Source organism: Bubalus kerabau, chromosome 20, assembly GCF_029407905.1.
Source record: "Bubalus kerabau isolate K-KA32 ecotype Philippines breed swamp buffalo chromosome 20, PCC_UOA_SB_1v2, whole genome shotgun sequence".
Classification (NCBI taxonomy): domain Eukaryota; kingdom Metazoa; phylum Chordata; class Mammalia; order Artiodactyla; family Bovidae; genus Bubalus; species Bubalus kerabau.
In genome coordinates this window covers 29254511-29280311 of record NC_073643.1, presented here as the reverse complement: position 1 = coordinate 29280311, position 25801 = coordinate 29254511, and the positions used below count along the sequence as shown (strand labels likewise).

Sequence of the window (25801 nt, the reverse complement as noted above, 5' to 3'; positions counted from 1 at the left end):
TGGGCTCATGTGTCATATATCTACCTATCCCACCTAACTCTGTGACAAAATGGTTTGGAGTCCACAGGAATTACTGCCCATAAAAAGAAAGCTTATGAAGTAGGTATTTTAAATTCAAGACTGCAATTAAGTTAGCTCAAGTTAATGTTTCAGGATTTATACCAACACAGAATTCTGGAAAAAGCTGAGATCAGACTGCATACTGCATTTATTATTCTCTATATGGGGACAGTAATCCTAAAAAGACAAAGCACTCCTCTTCAAGCTGTAATCAAAAGGGGATGAATGGCATGAATCTAGTTAAATTTTGGCAAGATGATGAGATGACATTTTGCTGTAAGTTCTGCAAAGATCAAGTGTCTGTTAAACTAAAAATGAAACTGGCAGTTTCTGCTTACTCTTAAAAAATTAATGGAAAGCCAAAGCTTAGAAATTAGCAAAAGTTTCATGTTTAGCAAAAGTTTATGTTTCCACAAGAAGTATTCTTAACTTCTCTACTTGCTTCTCTTGCCAAGGTTTTTTTTACAACCTATGACCTTTCTGACCAAAAAAAAAAGAAAAAAGACTTGAATTTCATTGGAAAGATTTCATTTGGTTTAAAGAATTTCATCCCAGTTCACCACTCTTTTTTAACACAGTATGATTAACAATTTTCTTTACTCATTTATCTGACAGTTTCTGGAAATACAAGGCAGGTGCCACAGTATACCATCTATACCACACGGGGGTAACAAGAGGGAAAAAAAGGGCTTAAGAAAAGAGGGGAGGAGGAGATTTAAAAAGCTCTTATAAACTATATGATCATGTTGCTGCTGCTACTGCTAAGTCGCTTCAGTCGTGTCCAACTGTGCAACCCCATAGACAGCAGCCCACCAGGCTCTGCCGCCCCTGGGATTCTCCAGGCAAGAACCCTGGAGTGGGTTGCCATTTCCTTCTCCAATGCATGAAGGTGAAAAGTGAAAGTGAAGTCGCTCAGTCATGTCCGACTCTTCGCGATCCCATGGACTGCAGCCTACCAGGCTCCTCCGTCCACAGGATTTTCCAGGCAAGAGCACTGGAGTAGGGTGCCATTGCCTTCTCCAGTATGACCATGACGAAAGCCAAAATTTACTTTTTCTCATCTTATGCCAGAGATACGGAGGAGATTAGACATCCGAATACACATCAGATAGTTTATATATTTGTGCTGTACGGTGCTTGTTAGACACCGAATTTAATTGAATTCATCATTTCACAGGAAAAAAGGAAAATAGTTAGAAATTGACCAAAAACATTACAGTCTTTCCCCGTTCCCGCCCTCCCCTCCCCCCATCAGAATATTGCCTAGATTGTCTGACTCCATGGGGTCTCTGGGCATTTCATTGTCTTTGAGCTATTTTATAGCCCTGTAAGCTGTAAAATACTGATAACAACAAAAATTATTCTTGTCCATAGAAATGCAAATTGCTCCTAGTGCAGTTATAGGAATTGATTATTGCCCTATGGATATTGCCCAAATTTCCATGAAGTAAGCAAATTTATTTCAATAATCCTGATTGCCTATATATGTGTCTGCTATTCCAATGCTTCTTTCAACCAGTCGTAACATCTGACTGTTTCTATTATCAATTCATTAGTTAGGCAAAATATTTGATATGTATTCATTTTCCACAGAAATGAAAATCATGATTATACTGCCTTTCTTAAATTATACTTTAAGGTAACCAATGTTTTAAAACTGGAAGATAATACTCAAAAGTCAAGTTCAACATCTTTTTTTAAATAACATATTCCAGCAATCAAAGGTTGTTGTGTTTTACAGGGATCAGTTAGTTTTAACAGAGAATTAAGTTGCTTCTATTTATCAAATCAATCAAACCACAGCATAACAGTGACCATTTCTCTCTCTTTTGTTTTATCCAACGTATGCATGTCTCCACCCCCAATTCCCTCCCCTTAACATTGGCAGACTCTCTAGTGGATTTAAAAATGCTCTCCCTATCCATATTTTATAGATTTATCTAGATATATGGCTCCTTAGAAACATTTATTTAGATCTGTGGATCCTTGAAAATATATAGTGTTGTTCTGTATGTTTAAGTTACACAACCAGGAGTTTAAGACATATCTCACTCTGCTTCTTTCTTTTTTTTTACACAATATTGTTTTTGAGATTCATACAGCCATGGGTAAATAAAGTTCATTACTCAGGATGGCTGCAGAGAATTCTATCATATGTACTTAAGACCAGTACTCATCCTTTCTCCTGTTAATGCAATCAAAGTAATCTCCAACTATCTGCTACCCCACAGCACAGCAAAGACCATCTTAGTACATTATCTCCTGTGGATCTGGGAGCTAGATGTGAACTTCTGGGTCTGACAATATTCACATGCTTGGTTAGGCTCAGCAGTGCCACGTGGACCCCCATTAGATAGGGACTACTCTCCCACCATCACTGTATGAGTGTTCCAGATCCCACAGTACTTCGATATTAACACAACTTTTCCATTCTTGCCAAATGTACAGATTGTGCAATGGTATCTTTTTTCTATCTTTGACATAAATCACAGAAAGATCTTTTTGATCCACCTCCGAGAGTAATGAAAATACACAAAAATAAACAAATGGAACCTATTTAAACTTAAAAGCTTTTGCACACTGAAGGAAACCATAAACAAGATGAAAAGGCAACCCTTAGAATGGGAGAAAATATTTACATATGAAGCAACTGACAAAGGATTACTTTCCAAAATATACAAACAACTAGTGAAACTCAATATTAAAAAAGCAAACAACTCAATCAAAAAATGGGCAGAAGACCTAAATAGATATTTCTCTGAAAAAGACATACAAATGGGCAAGAGGCAGATGAAAAGACTCTCTATTTGTTGTTGCTTCTTTTTTTTTTTTTTGCTTGTTTTTTTAATCACTAAGTCATGTCTAACTCTTTTGTGGCCCCAAGGACTATTTACTTGCCAGGCTCCTCTGTCCATGGGATTTCCCAGGCAAGAATACTGGAGTGGGTTGCCATTCCCTTCTTTAGGGAATCTCCCAGGCCCAGGGACTGAACCCAGGTCTCCTGCACTACGTGTGGATTCTTTACCAACTGAGCCACTACTGGGCATATACCCTGAGAAAACCGTAATTCTGTCTTAATTTGCATTTTCTTCCTTATGACTTATTTTCTTTTTGAGGGTGCCTGTGATGTTGAGAGAATAGCAGCTACAGAAGAAGAGAGCCAATAAATAAAGAGATGTAAAAGAATCATATTCAATTAATTCCTTTATTTCCAGTCCACAGAGAAAGAATTATTGATTTAACTTTTTAAGATTAGATCTTAGGCTTCCCTGGTGACTCAGACAGTAAAGAATCTGCCTGCAGTTCAGGAGATCCAGGTTCTATTCCTTGTTCGGGAAGATCTCCTGAAGGAGGAAATGGCAACCCACTCCACAACTCTTGCCTGGAAAATTTCATGGACAGAAGAGCCTGGCTGGCTATAGTCCACAGGATTACAAAGAGTCAGACATGACTGAGTGACTAATCCACACACAAGATTAGATCCTACACAATATAGGTTATGTGATTCACACATTGAAAAGCAAACAGGAAAACACATGCAAATTCTAAAAAAGAGAAACAAATAGATGGGGAAACAGTGGAAACAGTGTCAGACTTTATTTTGGGGGGCTCCAAAATCACTAAAGATGGTGACTGCAGCCACGGAATTAAAAGACACTTACTTCTTGGAACGAAAGTTATGACCAACCTAGATAGCATATTCAAAAGCAGAGACATTACTTTGCTAACAAAGGTCCGTCTAGTCAAGGCTATGGTTTTTCCAGTGCTCATGTATGGATATGAGAGTTGAACTATAAAGAAAGCTGAGCACTGAAGAATTGATGCTTTTGAACTGTGGTGTTGGAGAAGACTCTTGAGAGTCCCTTGGACTGCCAGGAGATCCAACCATTCTAAAAGAGACCAGTCCTGGGTGTTCCTTGGAAAGACTGATTCTGAGGCTGAAACTCCAATACTTTGGCCACCTCATGTGAAGAGTTGACTCATTGGAAAAGACTTTGATGCTGGGAGGAATTGGGGGCAAGAGGAGAAGGGGATGACAGAGGATGAGATGGCTGGATGGCATCACTGACTTGATTGACGTGAGTCTGAGTGAACTCTGGGAGTTGGTAATGGCCAGGGAGGCCTGGGCGTGCTGTGATTCATGGGGTCGCAAAGAGTCAGACATGACTGTGTGACGAAACTGAACTGAACTGAACAAAATAAATGATACAGGAGATCTTTTGCAGTCCAATGAGAGAATAAGGACATTTACAAAAAACAGATGGCAAATGCACACTGTCATGATGGAGCGTACGGGGTCCCTTGGAGTAACACTAAATCCATTCTAAGAATCACCTTGGGGTGCAGGTGAGGCGGGGGGAGAAGATTTCAACACTCTCTTTACCTTCCTTTCCTTTATCTTCTTTACCTTTCCTTCTTCTTCCCTTCCTCAGTCTATATGATGACCAAACCTCTTCCATCTTAAATAAGATCCTACAACCTCATCCCATTACTGCTCTTTACTGAGCCTTTCTTTTTAAATCTCTTAAAAGAACTGTTTATATACTCTGCCTCCACTACCCCACTGTCTCTCTTCTTCTTATGCTTCTTCTATCTAGATTTTCCTCCCTCACTCTACTACTATGATATAAAGAATGACAACAAATTGTTTAAGAATCCCTTTACTCTCAGACATTTATTTTCCATCTTTGGCCATAAAAAATGATGCTGCTATGAAGATGTTTGTTGACTCTCTCTGTGTACAGGCGGGGGGTCTTTTTTTCTGAGATGAATTTCTAGAAATGGAATCGACAGGTCCAAAGAACAAAAGATTTATTAGATAGTGCCAAAGTTTCTTCCAAAAGGACTGAATTCACCAACTGATACCCTCTAATGGATTTCTCTGTAGCAACTGGTATTAGATGGTTCTTTTGTGTGTGTGTGTGAAACTCCCAACCCTTCAATTCTCAAATTCTAGTGGAGATGAGCAGAATTAGGGGAGTTGGTTAAAATGTGGGGTCCTAGACCCCCACCCTTGACCAGAACTTTTGACAAGTTTTCCTGATGATTCTGAGGCACTGAATAAGAGTTTAAAGAAATTGCCCTTGCCCCTTGGCCTGCCTCCTGCTTCTGTCTGTCCCATGGAGCTTTTCTTTTTATGCTCAGCCCTTCGACTGTGGTTACCTCAGGCTTATCTCCTCTCACTCCGCATAACGTCCTGAAGTGTTAGTAACGTTACTCACTCACATAGTTTTAATTACCACTGATATGCTGATGAATCCGAGAAATACATCTCCAGCTCTGACCTCTCCCAAGAATATCACACCACATGTCCAGCTGTCTACGGACTCTATCCAAACAGAGAGCCCGCAAATTCAAAGCAACCAAATTCAAATGGCATCACCTTTCCCCACAAATCTACTCTTTCTATATCTTGTTGGCAACCACATTAGAAATCTCTCTCTGCTGCTTCTCATTCACTCCCCATTTCCCATCTAGTATCAATATTAAATCCTATTGATTACATCACCTAGAAAATTCTCCGGTTCTTTTGTACCTTCTCATTCCTGTCATCTACACTCTTACAGAGGCTTCCTAAATGGTCTCCACGTCTCCCTTCTTTCATCTTTCTCTTTCTCATCTATTCTTCTCAGAGCCAGAATGAGCGGTCACAAAGGCAATGGGGCCAAGTAAGTCCCTTCTCTCAAACCTCTGCAAGTCTCCAAAAAGTAAGGTATGCCAGAGCTTCTCTGGCCCCTCCTCTCTCATCAGCTTTCCCCTCCCAGCTCTTCTCATCCTGCACATCATTCCATCATAACACAAAATTAGATCTATTTTCCTGTCACAATATGCTGCTCATGACTTCAAGCTAACGCCATTTCCTTTGCCTAGAAAGACTGCCTGTCTTTTATTTTACTGTGTCCAGTAAATGTTTATTCATAGTTTAAGACTTAATTTAGGCATAATCCCTTCTTGGGGGTAGTCTTGGAATTCAGCTCTGATAAAAGACGTACCTTTTGTGTTCCAGAATCACATATTCATATTTTCACCCTCCCTTTCTGCAACAAATACTAACAGAGAAATTCTTATCCACAGGGGTCATCATAATAAGCATTGGGGGCACAGTGGAGAATAAAATGGAAGGGCCCACTGAAACATCATAGGATTTACTGTATCACAGTGAAGTGTGGTTTCGCATCTGCCTTCTCAAATAGACTGTCACCTCCTTAAACTTAATGACAATGTCTTACTGATCATCTTTGTATCCTGTTTCTTTGGAATAGGTCCTCAATTAATACTTTGGTCAAAAATGGACAGTTTTCAACCAAAGATGAGACAAAGATGACTTACAAATTAAGTGAAAGTTTCAACTAGTATTTGAGATGAGTCTTAAGCTCAGTTTGCTAGAAGAGTGTTTTAATCTGAGACAGGAACAAGTTATTTTTCACAAAATAATCATAGAGATAAAGATTCTAATGAATCCCAGGGAATCCGAATCACCTTATTTTTTACCATGTAGTTTAACAGACACTTGGACTTAAAAAATGTCCTTGTGGAAAAGAAAGCTTTAATTAAAATGGACCAGAGGAGATCTGTTTTACTGGTCTGTAAAATATGGTGGCTTATCAGAGATACCCACAAACATCTCGGATGAAACCGAAAGGCCACAAACAAGCTCTATTTGAGTGTCAGCAACTCCCTGGACAATGGAAAGGCCTGGTACTTTCATAGGATTCTGATGATAGGCTCGGGAAGGGTTTGTAAATTCAGCACACAGGTTTATCAGAAATACCAGATGCTTCCTGACTAGGAAGAGTGTTCAGCGCCTGTGAAAGAACATTTTGCTGAATTAGACTTCTATTACACGACATTTCAGGAGTATGAGTTTGGGTTCAGGAAAGCAGTATTTGGCTCTCTTTAGGTTTAATTTTTAAGCATAGGTGTTTCCTAAATGGTAAGGCCTACATGGTGTTTTAAAAGTGCCTACATTCCATTTCAGAGCGATGGCAGAATATATATCATGTCCATGAGTTAGAACACTGCTTCACACCTTTTCAGCAGGGAAGTTTTCGAGAGTCCTCTAGACAGTGAGAGTGATGTAGCAGATGTTAACACAAAGGAAAGAGCAAATGAGATGTGAATTACAGGGTGACAAGCCTTGTAAGAATCTCATTTGTTTAACCATCTGAATGGCACACTCCAGGTACTAAATGAGCTAGAGAGTACAGAACACAATTTTCTGAATAGCCAAGAAGGTGGTTTAATGAACTATGCCCACTTGAATATCCTCATAGCCTCTTGCCTTTTCAACCAGCCGTAGCTTATTTAGCTTTTCTATCCCAGTCTTTTAAAGGAACGCTTTGGATGATGATGACCTTGTCATTCCATTTTCTAGGTAATGTAACATCAGGGATTATTACATGATTAGTAATTTAATTATCAGGTGTATTAGCAGATATTCTTTTGCAAATTAAGAACTTACTCTTAATATCTTAATAACCACTCGACTTCAGAGTTGGCAGTTTGAGGCATGCACACATTTAATAAGTCTATTTCTTCATTCCCACCCTGGCTGCTGGGAGGTCTGAAATCCCCAACTTTCCAAAATGTTACTTGTCTAAAAACAACTCTGTGGTTTCCCCGATGTTTTCAATGGCTTCACAATGTGATCAGATTCATGATGCAAAGCTACTGGCCCAGGAAAGCTTCTCTTTTCCTGTCACTTCTGAAACCAGGTGAAATCATTTATTCTTGAGTTGAGAGTAGAGACTATAATTTAATTTGCCAACAATAATGGAGAGTTCTACTGCTTATTTCTCATTCGCTGGATGTGTTTCCCTGTTCACTGATGAGAATTTCAGTGAGCTGGGAGGATAAGTTAATTTTAAAGCTCACCCACAGACCTGCTATCCTCCACCTACTTCTGGGAAATAATTGGATAGGGAATATTTAAAACAGAGAATAGTTCTGTGGCTGCAAAGTCAACATTTCCCGGAAACTTTTCTGACTTGTAGACAATGTGGGTAGGCTTGTTTTAATGTTCTAATTAAAAGTAATTTGACTGCACTGTATATATCCGTGTAGTAAACAGGATTCTATTCTTCCATTTTGTTAACAACTATGCCAGTTCAGGAATATATAAACCTAATACAACTGATGTGAAGGATACAAAACATGGGGTTTTTTTTTTTTAATATTAACATTAAAATGTACTGTAAGTGTTATGTCCTAAAACTTAAAGATATCCTCTGCAGGCGTCTTATATTTCTGATAACTCAGAAACAAAGACAGGAATTTCTTTAAAGGTAAGTTGAAGGGTCACAAGAGGTAAAATGGGGGAATTTGATGATCCAGCATCCAAGGTTAAAATAGACACCCTCTCAAAGAAGTGAATAAAGTAGGGAAATCACAGGAAGCAACCACACTTATCTCCTGCACCAGTGGTGTGCTGGAGCCGGCTCCAACAAGGATGAAATTATTCCCATTACTTCTTGACTCTGAGTTAAGTGGTATCTTGTTGGTTGCTTAAAATTGGCCAAGATAGAATTATTTATACCATGGGAATTAGCAAAGGCTGTGGATCTATTACTTTGCTTTTGTTTTTCCAGGCATACCACTATATTTTGACCATTGGCAGTTGGGTCTCATAAGGGATGGAACCTGAAATAGAGAAGAGTCAACCAAGATGATTCTCTCTGTAACCCTAGAATTTCAGAGCCTCTTGTGACTCCTCTTGCTGTTTTCATTCTATTCCTGTTGACCTTTTTGTGAATTGGCATGGTTTCCAAGTTGAAATAGCCTAAGGAGAAACAGAATGAAACCAGAGCCCCTTGTATCATCAGAGTCCTTAGTATCAGCAAAGAGAAAATGAGTAGTCTGTAAAGAGAATCTTGAGTCTTCCCTGGGAATGTGGCTTCCACCCTTGCCTCCAGAGTCTAGTCCATACTCACCAGCTAGAACAACCCTTTCCATCTGATAGTCAGTGCATATCATTCTCTGCTCAGATCTTCTAATGGATTCCATCGTGTTTAAAGCAAATTCAGCATTCTCTCCATGACCTAAAGGACCTACTGTCTGACTCCTTCCCTCTCCAAGACCCAAGGGTGCACAATTCTCTCCACTTGGTCCCCTTTCTTGTGGCCACACCCTTCTCTTGCTGTTTCTCAGACATGCTGGGCATCCTACCACCTAAGGCTTTTATAAATTGTGGTGAATGTGGACTAGAAAGGTGAAGTTACATGGACTACAGGGGAATAATTGCATCTGGACAGGTGTTAACCAACATTAGTAGTTTTATGAAACATATGCCCTGAACAGGAGGTGCAAGCAATGTCTAGACAGTGAATGAGATTTGTGACTAGATGAGATCAAAGGAAACTATGAGAAAATTGAGAAATGCTAAGGAGGAAGAAAATACTCAGGTGCAAAGTTACAACAAGGCTTTCAAGTGACCACAAGACACATAAGAACAAACTGATTACCATTAATGAGATTTCTTTTCTTTTAAGCAATGCATAGTATTTTGGAGAGAGTCAAACCACTGTGAACTACATCAAGCACAAAATTGAACATAGACAAGGTTGGCAAGTGTTAAAAAATGTGAGTCAATGGAAGCATATACTATAGTTTTCTTCTGATAAATATGGATTCCTGCTTTTTCATACCTACTACAAATCACTTTGTAAATTAAAATATTTTTCAAAAGCTAGGCAGTGGGGAGGATTATCACTGAGATATTATATTAATCCCTGTAGTAAGCAAACAATAACCATTAACTATGAGCCAACTCTAGATAATTAAATTATATATAGAGAATTTAGATAGATATAATTATGTATATAAGTTAGGTATGCATAATTATATATATATATAATTTAGATAGCTGTAAGTACCAATTCATGTATGTACAATTTTTCTTATAGCCCAACAACTCAATGTGAGGGATGGTATTAGAAATTCAATATTGTTGATGAAGAAAGCAAAGTAGGGAGTGGTTAAATAACTAGGCTATAGTTTGATTAATCCCTAAAGTTGCTTATGCATAGGCAATTTAAAGCCAAAGCCTACTCTCTTAGCCATTTAGATTCAGATTTTTCAAAAATTATTTCTTAAACATTTATAATTTCTTAAGCTTTCAAGGTTAAGACTTCCTTCAGGGAGGAACTTGCATGTTAGCTGTTTCCTCAGTCTTTACATCTGGGTCACAAGCTCTCCTGCTCTCTGCCCATCCTCATCACCTGGCTCTTGTATTACCACCCAGACTCTCAGCTCCAGTCTTTCCATTTCAATCCACTGTGCCAGGATAAAGGTGCTCACCCTCACTCTTCCTTCTCAGTCTGCACAATCAGCCCCTCATTCCTGTTTGGTCTGTGTCCCAGGGCCCGTCTCTAAATGGCTTGTAACTGATCCACAGCAAGGGAAACACAGACATGGAAAGCATGCATTCAGTCCCTTATAGCTATGCATCAGAGTTATCTCCATCTTTCGAACTCAGTGATGAACGTTTGAATTTGTATTTTTTGTATGTCCCTCTTACTTTCATTTTTACAGTAATTTTTTTATCACATTTTATACAAGTATGGATATGCAATAGATTAGAAATGAAAAAGTGCTCTTGCCACAGGTAACTTTAGCAACACTTCTGTCCTGGAAGGTAATCAACCATCCCACTTGCCCAGGACTCAGCGAGTCCCCAGGACCCAGGGCTTTCACTTTTTACAACCAAGAAAGTCCTGGTATGCTGGATGTGTTGGCCAACTTAGTCTCCAGTTCCTAATCTATAGTCTGAATGTCTCTGCTTGTCTTTTACAGTTTCTTTTTTATCTGGTCTCATCTTACCAGCCACCCTTGCTTTCTCCTTTGCCCCAACATATACCATTTTATTTTCTGAAATTGAGACTTGTCAGTGGAAATGCTCAGGGCTGGAGGACATGATCTACCTTGAATGCCAACTCAGATCACATATCGTTACCATCCAAAGTGCTGTGCTGAGTCCTTGTCTGAGAAAGTCAGAGGATGCAGGGCAGAGGGAAGAACAGGGCCTTCAGAGTAAGATGGCAGGACCCATTCTACCATGCTCCATGCCTGTCCTATGACAATGCCCTTCCTTTTTAATCCAGTTCACTCAACGTTTACGTTAATTTTATGCATCAACGTGACTGGGCCATAGGGTGCCAAGATAACAGGCTAAATATTATTCTGGTGCGCGTGCATTATTCTGGGTGTGCATGCGTGAGGGTGTTTCTGAGTGAGATTAACATTTGAATCAGTAGACTGAGTAAAGCAGAAGACCCACTCCTTTGTGGGTGGGCCTCATCCAGTCCATTGGAGGGCGGAAGAGAACAAAAAGAAGTTAGGGCGAATTAGCTTTCTCTGCTAAATCTGTTTTTGTGTTGAGGTACTGGTCTTCTGCACTCAGACTAGAATTTATCATTGGCTGGACCGCCAGCTCTCCTGGTTCTCAGACCTTGCAGACTAGGCATAGAATCCAACTGCTGGCTTGCCTGGGCCTCCAGTTTGCTATTGACAGATTGTGGGACTTCTCAGTCTCCATCAACGTGTATCCTGTGAGTCAATTCTTTATAATAGAGAGATGATATAGATATAGCCATAGACACAGATACTGCTGCTTCTGTCGCTTCAGTCCTGTCCGACTCTGTGCGACCCCAGGGACGGCAGCCCACCAGGCTCCCCCATCCCTGGGATTCTCCAGGCAAGAACACTGGAGTGGGTTGCCATTTCCTTCTCCAATGCATGAAAGTAAAAAGTGAAAGTGAAGTTGCTCAGTTGTGTCCAACTCTTAGCGACCCCATGGACCGCAGCCTACTAGGCTCCTCCATCCATGAGATTCTCTAGGCAAGAGTACTGGAGTGGGGTGCCATTGCCTTCTCCGAGACACAGATACAGATAGAGATATATTGCATTGGTTCTGCTTCCCTGGAGAACCATGGTTAATATATTCGAGCATAAGCTAGGGTTGGTGTCATGGGATTCCTGGGCAGATTACAGGACACAATGTGTAAAGCAGGCTAGCAAAGCACTGAGCATATTGGCACAATTATATTATTACTACTATTTCAATAGCGAGTAATGGCATTGTCCATGGGTTGGAGGGCACAGGGAGGTAAGTGAGAGAGGAATGTGTAGATGGCATGTATTTGTCTCTCTTTATTCAATAGGACAAAAACACATGTGGATCACTGTGTGGAAGTTTTCCAATTTACTGTCTGAATCAGATCCATATTAATTTTGAGTCTCAAAAATCCATACTGTTAAAAAGAGGTAGATGATGTCTGATCATATCTCTAATGTATATATTACATTATAATGTATCATATTAAGCACATAACATTGATAAATACATTTTAAATAAATAAAGGAGACTTCTCAATTAATTGCTGTTCCCAAAAAATACTGCCTATTTTTTACACACCAGATGTCACATTATTTTTTCATGGCTTTGTATTTACTTGATATTGGTCTTAAGTTTGTCGTGCTTAAATGTATACACCCTTATTTACAATGGAGTATTTGCTAACAGTATGTAAATATTTTTGAAAGGGCGAAAACCATTCCAATCAAACTGAAACTTTGCACTGTATATAAATCTCACTTTCAAAGCCAAACTTCTGTATACGACTTGATGCCACGATTTTTGCCTTCTTGCTTTGTATCAGCATATCTCGTAGGTCGTTAGGATGGTAGCTGCAAAAAATCCAGTCTAGTCAAGTGTGAATCTTACATGTGGCGCTTTCTACTGTTGGCTGTAAAAATGCCATAAAAAGTTGAAGGTCATTCTTACCGTCTGTTCATCTCTAACTGCAGAAAAATACAAGCATTCCTTTGAAAACAAGGCTTGCATTCTTTGGAAATTAAGTACTGATAGGCTGGCAGTCAACTAACTTATAATAAAGTTACCTGATTTCTAACAATATCAATGCTTAATATTACCAATTACAATATTCATTTTAGGAACAATCAAACTGCTATAGAAGTCTGGTCAGTTTGCTTAGACTTCATGTTTTTTGCTCCAATCAACACTGAACTTGGTCATTTCTACCGAGTTCTGCCTGCTTTCAGTGGCACAAGTGAGCTCTTTGGTCCACAAGTAGACCTGAATTTAAAACTTAATTTGTACCACTGCATGATTATTTATCTTTCAAGCTGTTAGTTTAACGTCTGTAAAATGGGAAACTAATACCTACTGAAAAGGGACTTTGTGAGGCTTGAATGGGAGAATTATTCCTTTATTTACTCAACAAATATTTTTTAAGTATCTACTGATTGAAAGCACTCTTCTAGATGCTGAGGGTACAACAGTTAAGAAACAGCCCTATTTCAAGTCTAAAACATGCAACATGGTGTTAGCATCAAATGGATCATTAGTGTTGAGTTCTTTCTCTTTTAAAGTCCAAATTATTTTATGTTCTATGCTCTCATGTGCACCAGATTATATATAATATTTTATTAGCTTTTCAAGTGTTTCTGTCCCATAACCAACTAGCCTCTTTGAGGACAGGGGTAATATCTTACAAGTTCTGCTGTTTTATATAATGCCTGGCAGTACTAGGTGGGAATCAGGCAACTCATTGATGGAATCACCAATGAATGACTAGTATTTTGTCTGGAGAAGCTGGAGGGGAGAGATGGTTTGAAGACCAATAGTATCAATTAAGTTCTTAACTTCAAAGACACATTCTTTGATGACTAGACTCAATTCCCACTTTTTACTGGATACCCCAAAGTGTGATTGCTGAAAGAATATTATTATTTTTCAGGCAGGAATAGTAGAGGAATACACTCTGTGTCACAGGCATTTCTCTGAACATTCTAGCATCAAATATTAATGTTTGATTTCAGAAAAAAAAATGTAAAGCCTTGATCAGCACAACTATTTTTCAATGTCATGCATCTCAACATATTTCATCACCAGAGAACTATTAATAATTTTTAAAAATATTTAATTATAAAATTAATTTCCCTTGGATAAGAACTGGGGTTTTACAATATTCCTTCCACCCTTTCATATTTACACATGCATGCATATGCTCGTACACACACACACACACACACACACACAAGCACTTCCCCTGAATTCAAAAATTGAAAACTTATTCTCACTCTATTTTTAGTCTAAAATAAATAGAAATGACTTTTGTTCAGTATTGTGTGAACTTTTGTTTCTAGAATTTTTTGAGTAGGGCATATCGATTTTCAACATATTATGACTGAATCTCCATTTTGGTAGATATGTAGGCTGCCCTCAAGAATGTTTTTAACTGTTCTCATAAATGCAAAATAATTAATCCTCTATTTCTAAATGTCTCAAAGATAAGTCCAGGAGAGAATAAAAATGGTTTGAAGGAGAGAATATATAAAGTCTTCAAAACTATACTTTCACTTAAACAAAACTGTGACCTTCATTTAATTTAAACTCTGTCCATTATGACTAAAGAAATCTAATTCCCTATAATGAAAATATTACTAGACAAAGGAATTTTATTCATTTCTGTAGGTTGAGATCAATATATTATTCCTGAATAATTTTAGAGGGCAGAAGACCTTGTTCAATTACAGGACCAGCAAGTAGAACTATAAAACACATATATAATCATATCCAAAATTACTTTCTTTGAATTACCACATTTTTTGGATTTTTCATTTGTGTAATAACCACAAGAAACTCATGTTACATAGTTACAAATTGGGTCTTGTAGAGCCACACTTGCTCTTGGATTAGATAGCCTCTATTGTTGATTGACACTTCCAGGTGCCAAAGAGACCTTGCCAATTGGAATTTGATTTACCATCAACTCTTTACCATTGTACCTCATCATCTTTTTATTCTAGTCACTACTGTATAAACTACAGAGAACATTTTTGAATCTTTACTGTTTTCCCCAATCGCATTTCACTGCCCAACTATTGATTTTTCTTTCATGGAATTCTTGGATTCTGAATCAGACACTTTTTCTTGCCAGTGTCTAATTCAGAAACATGATACCAGATTCCTGTGTGATGGCCAAAATTGTATAATTGGTCTCACTGGTTTATATATTTTTGTTCAAATCCTTCAGTGATTTATACTCTTACTGGTTTATACCCTTCCTTCCAATCCATTCTACACAGTCACAAAGACCAGTCTTCCTTAACAACACTGTGAAAATACCTCATCTTTACAATCCTTCCTTGACCTCACAAGGCACAGAAACACTCTACAACTGTGCCAATGTTCTGCTAAGTCCTGATTCTAGTATCTCTCTGCCTTGAGTATGTTGAAACAATAAATTAACATCAAATGAATGGTTACTACTTATGCCAGCACTGTGACAAACATTAGCTGCTTCTACAAATGAAATATCTTTTTACTGACGTATACATAGAGAGCAGGGTGTGTAATTATACAGCTTGATGAATTTTCATGTACAAAACACCCCTCTATAACCTGCTCCCAAATTTCATTATTTGCTTTAATCATCACAATTATTTTATGTGATATTGTGATCTGTCTAAAAGAGGTCAGTTATAAAAGGATGAGCTTAAATTTAAACTGATCCATCAAATTCCAGAGCCTATGCTCTTCATGACATTTGTAAGCATTATCTGCTTTTGCTCCAGACAACTCTGTATAATCGTTGTCCACTAAACTCATTTTGTACTTTTTTGCCTTCATTCTTGTTATTTTTATAACCTCTAACTATTCCCTCTCTTTTTCCCCTCCCTTCTTAACTCTCCTTCTAACTCTGACTTCTGTTTTAATAATCAAATCAAGTCCTACTTCTCACTGCTGGTACATTTTGGCAGCACTGGGTAGCAAACAGAATCCAAGATTCAGAGAGAGAGAGAATTCTGGGTTCAAGTTCCACATGGACCCCTTATTGGCATTTACCAACAGTCCCTGTGCATTGTCCTCATGTACTGGGTGGGCCAAAAAGTAGATTTAAAAATAACCTTAGAGTTTTTCTTAAGTGAAAAACATCCAACATAGACTGCCTAGCACAACGCCTGGTAAGTAACAGACAGTCTTTAAAAGATAATCTTTATCCTTAATAACTCTTCAGCATCTCTTTCTCTCCCTCTAATAACTCTGTTAGTCTTCGCCCATTATGTAACTTACTTACGCACAGCTGGTGATTCTCTTTATCTTTGTCCTAGATTATCACTGACTCCTTTTCTTCTACTTCATTTGTATATATTTCTTGTGTTTCCAAACAGTTGGTAAGCTTCTTGCAGGGAGAAAAGGCATTTCGTGCTTATGTGTACTGTTCATTACAGGCACGCTCTGAAGCCACCCTGTATATATTTATTGTTTCATAAACAAACCAGCTCATGGTAACCAATGGATGAGAAATTCTGACATGACAGATAAAAATAACATCTAACAACAAATTTAATATTTTCATTAAAATTATTTCCCCAGTTGCACTGATAAGAGGAAAACAACTGACATGAATTGTGCTTCTTAGTTTAATTAAATTACATATGTCACCATGGTTCTGGGGAGAAAAAAATGAATAATCCCATTAAAAGAAAGAAGAATACAACTCTCTGTGAAATTAAACTTCTGTTTTGAAAAATCCATAGAATTTGGTACTGTTGTCTTTAAATGAATGATCTAACCCCTTGGCTATAAGAAGCATTTATTGTACAAGTGTAAAAAGAAACAAAAGCAGCCATGCAGAGGAGAAATAACTGCATTCTTGGAATAGAAAGCAATCAGGTTGGAAATGTAAGAAATCAAGTGGGAAATGAATGAGTCTTAACAAATCATCAATACACCAATTCTTGCCAATGGTTCCACCCCTTAAGACAGGTAGTGATTGTTACAATTCAGAAAATAATTTCCTTTGAGATTTGTAAAGGATGAGTTGTTTGAAAATTGTTTACGTCCTAGAGTTGAAAGTTGCTTAGACCTAGAGTCTAGGTTTTCACAAGCTGTCCCACTGTTTATTGCTAATATTTATATGTCAGTGATACAAAGAAAAGATACTAAATGGTAAGTGTTTGAAATATCAAGATGTTTCTGAGAAGGAATCATTTTTGCTCACCTGGTCAGATCCTGAACACTTCTGAAAGGATAAAGTCCAGGGAAGCAGAAATAAAAATAAGAAGGGAATTAGCAAGGATATGTGGGTCTTATAATAAAGAGCTTATCTAGAGAGTAGAGAGAAGAGGCTGCAAGGGAAACTAAGAAGGAGAGGTTGGGGGTGTTGGAATGAGGACAGGAGAAGATTTTAGAGCAACATATTTGAGTTTGACAGATTGTGAAAATAAGGACGATGAGAATATTAATGGCTAAAAGATACGAACACATGCTCCCTCTGCCATTTTTGTGAGAGGCAAATATTATGCCAGAGCTTCCCTGGTGGCTCAGTGGTAAAGAATCCACCTGCAATGCAGGAAACACAGGTTTGATCCCTGGGTTGGGAAGATTCCCTGGAGGAGGAAATGGCAACCCACTTCAGTATTCTAGCCTGGAGAATCCCATAGACAGAGGTGCCTGGCGGGCTACAGTCCATGGGGTTGCACGAGTTGGGCACGACTTAGTGACTAAACCACCACCACCACATTATACTAGGGCAACAGTCAGCACAAATTTGATGAGCTGAGAGCCTTACTCTACTTTAGCAAACTTAAGCAACAAAATAATGCCCTCCTGCTCTCAACATCCCCCTAATGTTTCTTAGGAGATGCATCTTAGGTATCTATTTGGGGGTAACTTACTATAAAAGCAGCAGCAGCAGCCATAACAGTTGTTAATATTCACTGAACACTTACTATGTGCCAGTCGGAATCCAATAAGAATGAGTCTCTGGGTCATTCTACTGTATCATCACAAGCATATTTTATGGTAATTGTTTTTATTATCCCCAGATGACAAATAAGGAAACTGAGGGTCATAGTAGCTCAGCACTTGTCCGTAGCACATATACTAGTTCAGTTGTAGGACTACCCTAGTCTCCAAATACAGAGTCGTAATTACTACAATGCCTTAAAAAACAAATAAAAAACCAAACTGTGATATGCATTTATTGAGTGCTTACTCAGTGCATCAGAAAGTACATGTGGAGTTTTACATGCTTTGTCTCTCTTAATCTTCAGGAAAAAAGTTTTAATATTGCATTAAGTATCTCTAAGCCCCAATCATTAATGCAATTTGATACCTAGAATCTATAGTATTGATTAAATGTTCCTCAAAATCTAAACTGTTTAGTGACAAGAATGCTACTAATTTAAAGTAAATAGGTTGGGAGTTTGAGGTTGACATGCACACACTGTTTTATTTTAAATAGATAACCAATGAGGAATTGGTAGCAAGAGTTCCCTTGCTACAAATATAGCTAGCAAGGGAACTCTGCTCATTAGTCTATAATAATCTAAATAGGAAAAGTACTTGAAAAATAATAGATATATGTATAACTGAATCACTTTGCTATACATCTAAAACTAACAGAACATTGTTAATTACCTATGTGTATGTGCTAAGTTGCTTCAGTCATGTCCAGCTCTTTGTGAGCCTATGGACTGCAGCCCACTAGGCTCCTCTGTCCATGGGATTCTCCAGGCAAGAATACTGGAGTGGGTTACCATGCCCTCCTGCAGGGGATCTTCTTGACCCAAAAGTGAACCTGCATCTCCTGCATTGTAGGCACTGAGCCACAAGGGAAGCACTCCAATACAAAATAAAAATTTAGAAATCTAAAGTAAATAGAGCTCTACATGCATGATACATTGCTTCAGGTGGGTCTGCCTCTTTGTGATCCTATGGACTGTAGCCCGCCAGGCTCCTCTCTCCATGGGATTCTTCAGGCAAGAATACTGGATTGGTTTGCCTTTTCCTTCTGGAGGGATCTTCCTGACCCAGGGATAGAACCCACATCTCCTGTTTCTTGCACTGGCAGTTGGGTTCTTTAGCACTAGCACCACCTGGGAAGCCCAAATAGAGCTCCAACTACAACCAAAAACAGACTACTTTCACTTTTGAGAAGATGGAGTAGAGGTGTTTTCACCACCAAGTACAACTCAAAACCCTAAAAATTATATACTAAGTAGATACAAAGTAAACAAATCTTAGAGCTTGTTGGGATACTCTGGGCCCAAGGAATGACAGGGTGATTGATTTCCTGGGTTTTCTATGTATGCCTGATAGCTTACTGCCATACCAAAGGGCAAAGGCAAAATATCCTAACGAAAGCCTGGTATCTTCAACCTAAGGACAAGGAAAAGATAGCCGACCGAGACAAAAAAAAAAAAATTTTTTTTAGACAATCAACAGTACTCTAGCCAACCATCACAGAAAAAAACTGTGGAATCTCCTCCACCCATGTGATGGACAGGGAGGCCTGGTGTGCTGGGGTTCATGGGGTCGCAAAGAGTCAGACACGACTAAGCGACTGAGCTGAACTGATGCCAATAAATGTTAAGGCCCACCCTCTGGTCTCCCCTTTCCAGGCTGTAATAGGGACCTCCAACTGCCCCTCCAGCCTGGTGTCAGAAAAGTCTAAGTAGGGAGTTTGGATATTAATTCTATGAAAGTGAAAGTTGCTCAGTTGTATAGGACTTTCTGCAACCCCATGGACTGTAGCCTGCCAGGCTACTCTATCCATGGAATTCTCCAGGCAATAATACTGGCGTGGGTAGCCATTCCCTTCTCTAGGGATCTTCCCAACCCAGGAACTGAACCTAGGTCTCCTGCATTGCAGGCACATTCTTTACCATTTTGAGCCACCAGAGAAGCCCTTTAATCCTATGTGACAGTAATAATCCCATTTTTCTCCTCCCTGTAATGTCAATGAAGACCACATAAGAAACTTAGACTTCCACCTCCACATAGCAGGAATGGAGATACACTCCTGCTCTTCACTGGGGTGATGTCAAAGGAGACCTGATGGAGAGTCAGGAATTTTACCAACACCCAGTGTGGGAATAAGGCCCCTGTCCCTCCTCATGATGCCAGTAGAAAAAACAAGGGAGTAGTCAAGTGACTTTCATACCCCTCCCAGCCAGGTAACTATCTTATCATTGGAGTTTACTGAGATCAACTTAGCAGTAAGGAGTTTACCCCATTGAAATAAATGTTAATGGAGACAGAGTGGAAAATACAGACTTCTCCCTTTACCTAGCAATAACATAAGCGCAGACATCCTTCCTGCCAGAGCAATGTGAAAAGAAATAACAATATTTAAGATATAAAGATCTAGAGTCTGAAAGCATAATACCCTGGATGTCTAAGATTTAATAAAAAAAAATTATTATATAAGGAACCAGGAAGATCTTAAGCTTAATGAAAAAAAAAGAAAATAGCTGTCAATCCCATATTGACACAGGTGATTTAAAGCAGTCATCATAAAAAAGTTCAATAAGGAATTAATTATGCATTTGAAACAAACAAGAAACAGAATGTCTTAGGAAATAAATAGAGCATTTCAGTAAAGAAATGGGAGAAATACAGGAAACCAACTGGAAATTTTATAACTAAGTATATATATGAATGGGGATTTTTTTTTTTTTAAGTCAATGTCAGACTTTATTTTTTTGGGCTCCAAAATCACTGCAGATGGTGATGCAGCCATGAAATTAAAAGACGCTTACTCCTTGGAAGGAAAGTTATGACCAACCTAGATAGCATATTCAGAAGCAAAGACATTACCTTGCCAACAAAGGTTCGTCTAGTCAAGGCTATGGTTTTTCAGTGGTCATGTATGGATGTGAGTTGGACTGTGGAGAAAGCTGAGCACTGAAGAATTGATGCTTTTGAACTGTGGTGTTGGAGAAGACTCTTGAGAGTCCCTTGGACTGCAAGGAGACCCAACCAGTCCATTCTGAAGGAGATCACCCCTGGGTGTTCTTTGGAAGGAATGATGCTGAAGCTGAAACTCCAGTACTTTGGCCACCTCATGCGAAGAGCTGACTCATTGGAAAAGACTCTGATGCTGGGAGGGATTGGGGTCAGGAGGAGAAGGGGATGATAGAGGATGAGATGGCTGGATGGCATGACGGACTCGATGGACATGAGTTTGAGTGAAATTGGGGAGTTAGTGATGGACAGGGAGGCCTGGCGTGCTGCGATTCATGGGGTCGCAAAGAGTCGGACACGACTGAGCAACTGAACTGAACTGAACAATCTTATCAACAGAATGGAGGGGAAAGAGCAAAGAATTAGTAAACTTGAAGGTAGAACAATAGAAATTAGCCAACCTGGACAACAAAGAAAAAGAAAATTCAACAGCAACAAAAAAACAAGCAAAGCTTTTAGATCCTGTGAGACTATAACAATCTTGCCATGGGAGTCCTTAAAGAAGAGAAGAAAGAAGCAGAAATGAAAAGATAGTGAGAGAAGTAATGGTTGAAAACTTGCCAAATTTGATTAAAAAAAAAACAAACCTAAAGACTGTTGAAGCTGAACAAATGCCAAATGGGTTAAAATCAAAAATGTTCACACAAGCATGTATAATTATACTTCTGAAAACTAAAACCAAAGAAAAACCATAAATGACAAAAGCTAGAAAGAAATAAATGCATTACATACAGAGAAAACAATTTTATTGATAGCAGATTTCTCATGTGAAACCACAGACATCTGAAGGAAGTGGCACATTTTTTTTAACTGCAGAGAGAAAAAGATCAACCCAGAATGCTAAGTACCTTCAGAAATGGAGAAAAAATCAAGATATTCTAAAGATGAAAGAAAATTCAGAGAATGTGTCACTTGCAGACCTACCCTAGAAGAATGATTACAAGAAATTCTCTAAACAGAAACTAAAAGGAAATTAAAAAAGAAGGAAGCTTGGAACCTCAGGTAGAAAGAATATGATAATCCAAAAGATGTATAAATATTCTAGACTTTCTTTCTTTCTTTAATTTTCTAAATCATGTTTGATGTTATAACAACAAAAAATTATAACAACCATTTGCTGTTGTTTGGAACACATTTAGAAGGAATATTCAAGACAATTATGTAATAATTGTGAGAAATTAAAGGAAGATAAAGGTAAATAAAATGTCTTTGATTTGTTCTAAATAATAAATTGAGGATACAAGTAGACTTTCATTAGTTACACGTGTATAACAACGTACTACCTAGAGTAATCACTTAATACTATGCAAATAAATACACTGAAAAATGCTACATATAAAATATGACTATAAAATACTCAAGTAATTCATGGGAAGATATGAAAAAGAGGACAACAAACAAGTAGCATATTTAAGCCCCAATATATCAATAATTACATTAAGTGTAAAACCAAATAGTTTGAATTAACCCATTAAAAGGCAGAGATTGGCAGACTGAATTTGTAAACATGACCCAACTCACTTCAAAAATAGTAACACAGGTTGTTGAAAGTAATAAAATGCAAAAGGTTAAGCAAAAGAATGCAGGAGCAGCTACATTAAAATCAGTTGTATAACACTTCAGAGCAATGAATATGACCAGATTCAGAAAAGAGCATTGTCTAATGCTAGAAGTGTCCCAGAAGATAAACCAACACTAAATAAGTATGCAGCAAACAAGAGATGCAAAATATGCGAAGCAAATATTAGTAGAACTGAAAGGAGAAAGGGGCAAATCTGTAAGTATAGTTAGAGACTTCAATGATCATCCTTAATGATTCATGAAATAGCAAGTCAAAGTATTAGCAGGAATATGGAAGAACTCAACACCATCAACCGATAGAACCTAATCAACAATACAGAACAGTCTGCAGAAGAACAGTGGACTACACATGCTTTGCAAGTTCCCACGGACGTATACCAGGACTGCCCATATCATGGACTATAAAACAGACCTCAAAAAACTTAAAGAACTGCCATATGCAAGTATGTTCTCTGACTATGATGATATCATATAATAACAGAAAAATAATAGGGAAAAAATCTCCAAATATTTGGAAACTAAGCAACACATCTCTAACAATCCACCAACCAAAGATAAAGTCTCAAATGAAATAAAAAACATTAAATTGAATGAAACTGAAAATATAATATTTCAATATATGTGGGATACAGACAAGTAAGTGCTGAGATGAATATTTATAGCACTAATTGTGTACACTGGAAAAGAAAAAATGTACCTCGAATTAATAGTCCAAGATCCTATCAAAAGACCCTTAAAAAGAATAGCAAAATAATTGCAAATCAAGTAGAAACAGGAAATTAATAAAAAGAAAAGCAAAACTCAATGAAATTGGAAACCGGAAAATAACAGAAAAAAACTGATGAAATAAACAACTGGTTGTTTTCAAAAATCAATAAAATTGGCAAACTAACCAGATTAGCAATGAAAAAAATTAAGAGGACAAAAATTTCAGTATCAGGAGAAAAACTAATTATCACTATGGATCAAAAATCAAAATCAAAAAAAGGAAATAGTACAAAAAACTATGCACACATACAAATTTGATCATTTATGTGAGATAGATCAATTCCTCTAAAAAATCAGTGTACCATATCACATGCAATATGAAATAGATAATTTTAATAATTCTATACCTATTAAGTAAACTGAATTCTTTCATTATTAAAAATGTCTCCAAAAAAGTCTTTGCCTAGGTGGTTTAACTGGAGAATTCTACAAAATGTTTAAGGGATTAGTACCGATTCTAAGACTTCCCAAGTTGTGCTAGTGGTAAAGAACCTGCCTGCCAGGGCAGGAGACTTAAGACATGTGGGTTCAGTCCCTGGGTTGGGAAGATCCCCTGGAGGAAGGCATAGCAACCCACTCCAGTATTCTTGCCTGGAGAATCCCATGGACATAGGAGCCTGGTGGCCTATAGTCCTTAGGGTCACAAAGAGTCGGACACAGCTGAAGTGACTTAGCATGCATGCACACACCAATTCTAAATAATCTCTTCCAGGATGTGTAAGAGATAGAAAGCCTTCCCAGTTCATTTTATGAAGCTAGTATTATCCTGATACTGAAATCAGTCAAAAACAGTACAATAAAGGAAAATGACCTACCAACATCTTCATCAATATAGACAAAAATAATCCTTTAAAAAGTTAGCAAATAGAATTCAACAATGTATGAGAAGGATAATACAACATGACTGCTGCTGCTAAGTCGCTTCAGTCGTGTCCGACTCTGTGCGACCCCATGGACGGCAGCCCACCAGGCTCCCCCGTCCCTGGGATTCTCCAGCCAAGAACACTGGAGTGGGTTGCCATTTCCTTCTCCAATGCATGAAAGTGAAAAGTGAGAGTGAAGTCGCTCAGTCATATCCGACTCTTAGCAACCCCATGGACTGCAGTCCACCAGGCTCCTTCATCCATGGGATTTTCCAGGCAAGAGTACTGGAGTGGGGTGCCATAGTGGCATTTATTCTCCAGATGCAAGCCTGCTTCAAAACTAGAAAGATAATCAGCATAATTCACTATATTACTAAAGAAGAAATTTTTTCAGATAGTATGAATCATTACAGAGATCTGACATAATGCAATACACATTCATGATACAACTCTCAGAAAAAGGAGAAACAGAGGGGGTACTATAATGAGTCAATAAAAAACATCTGCAAAAACCTTCAACTAACATTTTTAACAAATTCTTTACATCTAAGATTGCTTCCCTGATAGTTCAGTTGGTAAAGAATCCACCTGCAATGCAGGAGACCCTGGTTTGATCTCTGGGTCGGGAAGATCTGCTGGAGAAAGGATAGGCTACCCACTCCATTATTCTTGGGCTTCCCTTGTGGCTCAGCGGGTAAAGAATCCGCCTGCCATGCAGCAGACCTATGTTTATACCTGGGTTGGGAAGATCCCCTGGAGAAGGGAAAGGCTACCCACTCCAGTATTCTGGCCTGGAGAATTCCATGGGCTGTATAGTCTATGGGGTCACAAAGAGCCGGACAAGACTGAGCGACTTTCGCTTTCACTGTCACTTTTCACTTACCTCTAAGATTGGGAACAATGCATTCGGTCTTTTTTCACCATGTTGATTCATCACCATGTTGATTCATCTCAATGTTGAAAATTCTAGCCAGCAAGGCAAGGAAAGGGTAAGAAAAGGAAGTAAAAGTACACAAATTAGAAATGAGATGTGTTTTGATTCATTAATTTACTTCATGTGAGTTTGGTTTGTTTGTTTCAAAACAAATAAACTCAATATCAAATCAGTAACACAAAGGGGGACAACTAAAAAGATACAAGAAAAATAATTATTTCAACAGTATACCTTACCAGAACATGTTCTAAGAACAAATAAAGGTACAAAGAAAACACACACACACACACACAAAAGAAATGAGATGCGAAACTGTTCCTTTGTATTTATTTACAGTTGATATAATTGTCTATATAGAAATTTTCAAGAAAATCTCCAAAAAAATGTAAAATTAATAAGAGAATTCAGCAAGGTTACAGGATATAGAATAAGATAACAATGAACACTTGGGAACCATATTTTAAAAAGTGTAATACCATTTACAATGGCTCAAAGAAACAAAATGCTTAGGTGTAAATCTAATAAAACTTATATGCTGAAAATTATAACACTAATGAAGGAAATCAAAGATTTAGATAAACTGAGATATAACATTTCTTGGATCAGAACATTCAACATACCAGAGATGTCAATTTTCCCCAATTTATATACAATAATGAAATTCCTATAAAAAATACAGCATGTTCTTTTTTAAAATAAATATAAGGCTATTCTTAAATTTATACTTAAAGACAATGGCACTAAAGTAACATCCTCCCACAAAAAACAAAACAAAAATTGAAGGTAGTGCTTTTTAATCTACTAGATACAGAAGATTTT

General features: G+C 38.0%; 1 long non-coding RNA gene across 5 annotated transcripts in view; it reads right to left on the bottom strand.

Annotated features, from left to right (window-relative positions):
• Positions 1–25801, bottom strand: part of LOC129635112 (uncharacterized) — a 334700-nt gene that overhangs the window by 156756 nt on the left and 152143 nt on the right. For all 5 annotated transcript variants that reach the window (XR_008706106.1, XR_008706105.1, XR_008706108.1 and 2 more), the window contains exon 2: positions 24932–25014. This is a non-coding gene — a long non-coding RNA (uncharacterized LOC129635112). The remainder of the gene's footprint in view (positions 1–24931; positions 25015–25801) is intronic.